The sequence below is a fragment of the Aplysia californica genome, unplaced genomic scaffold (assembly GCF_000002075.1).
Source record: "Aplysia californica isolate F4 #8 unplaced genomic scaffold, AplCal3.0 scaffold00060, whole genome shotgun sequence".
NCBI classification, from domain to species: Eukaryota; Metazoa; Mollusca; class Gastropoda; order Aplysiida; family Aplysiidae; genus Aplysia; species Aplysia californica.
In genome coordinates this window covers 1,600,957-1,602,027 of record NW_004797330.1, presented here as the reverse complement: position 1 = coordinate 1,602,027, position 1,071 = coordinate 1,600,957, and positions in this window count along the sequence as shown.

Genomic DNA, 1,071 nt, shown 5'->3' with positions numbered 1-1,071 from the left:
AAAAAATATTTTTTTAAAAATTAAAAATCATAATAATAAAAGTGACAAGAACCAGATTCCTATGCGTCGTGGCACGACAGGTAGATTTTCATCCCATCTGTACGCCCTGAAGTCATTTTGTACCCCGAGGTTGTATTTTTCACATTTTAAAATACTGCTAGCACGAAGATCTCTTCGAAACTTTCAGTATTTCTTTAAAAATAATTTTGACAGACTGCTATGCAAAGCGTACGGATCGGATCAATGAATAAATTTCCTCTTTGGAAAGTGGTGGCACAGAGTTCCCCACGTCGTATGGATACGATAGTAAAACACGGCGTACTGATAGGATTTAGTGACTACCCCATTCCCAACACCTCTGGGAGTGTTGAACGCTGCGGGATGTGTAGTGCAAGCTAATTCTGTTTTGTTTAATAATAATAATAATTTCCCTACTCGAAAGAAAGTTCTATGCGTTTTACACTATATTATTACCCCCCGCAGACCATAGAACACTCAGAAACATTCTCAGCTTCCCTGGGGGAAGCATACAGTGCAAGCAGCTGATAAAGCTCTCAAACATTAACAAACTAATGAATGTTGTTGCAATTCTCATCCCGATTCCGGGTAAAATGTGGTCATTGATGCACTGACTTGCCATAAACCAAAGGTAAATATATGTGGGTGGTTGGCGGGTGTTCTGGTATGATTTGCTTCTTCTTTCCTATCAAGATCTATCGTCTTAATTTCCCCCGCCCCTTCTTTTTTGTGTTTGTTACTCTCTTGTAACACCTCTAATCTTCAGCACTTGTATGACCTTATTGTATTGCAAGTGCCGTAAAACTCTTACTAAAACAAAAACTAAAATATTACACTACATTGCATTATGGCACTGGCTGATGGAAATAAAATATCTCCATTTACTTTTCGTAGTGTTATTGATAGCAATGACTTGATGACTCGATGAAAGGGGAGAGGGGAATTAGCAGAGGAAACTGGGAAATGAACTGTGGTAGTGCAGAATTATTTCCCTTGAAGAGTTATAGAAGAATTATTATTATTAGTGTATTATTATTATTACTTTATTGTTGT